The sequence below is a fragment of the Trypanosoma grayi genome, assembly GCF_000691245.1.
Source record: "Trypanosoma grayi strain ANR4 Tgr_2222_V1, whole genome shotgun sequence".
Classification (NCBI taxonomy): domain Eukaryota; phylum Euglenozoa; class Kinetoplastea; order Trypanosomatida; family Trypanosomatidae; genus Trypanosoma; species Trypanosoma grayi.
In genome coordinates this window covers 589-1,059 of record NW_008827840.1, presented here as the reverse complement: position 1 = coordinate 1,059, position 471 = coordinate 589, and positions in this window count along the sequence as shown.

Sequence of the window (471 nt, the reverse complement as noted above, 5' to 3'; positions counted from 1 at the left end):
TCAGCGCTGCCCGCGTCGACACCATCGCCAGCGCCGCGCTCCTCCTTGCGGTTGCGTCGCGCATCGGCTGCGTCCTGGTGGCCCTCGCGCAACGCACGCAGGACGCCTTCAAGGGTCTCGCTGCAGACAACGCAATGCTCTTCCTTGAGAAACAAAAGCCCCGACAGAAACGGCGGCGATGGGGCGACAGCGGCGCCAACAAGGTCGCTGTTGCGTTGCCGCGGAGGCCAACGATTGGGGCCGTGCTGGAGGCCGCCGCGGAGGCGGCGATCGACGTGTGACTTACGCGTCGTTTATAATCACCGTTTCATCGCGTGCCCCCTTGTTGTTACTGGCGTTTGTTCCTCCTCGTGGTTGGGCCCGCGTCTCTCAGCCCTCCCGCTGCCTGATCGCGGATGCACACCACCCCGCCCATGGGCCTCTTCCCTACCCCCCGGCGCCCTGTGTTCCCTTATTATTATTATTATTATT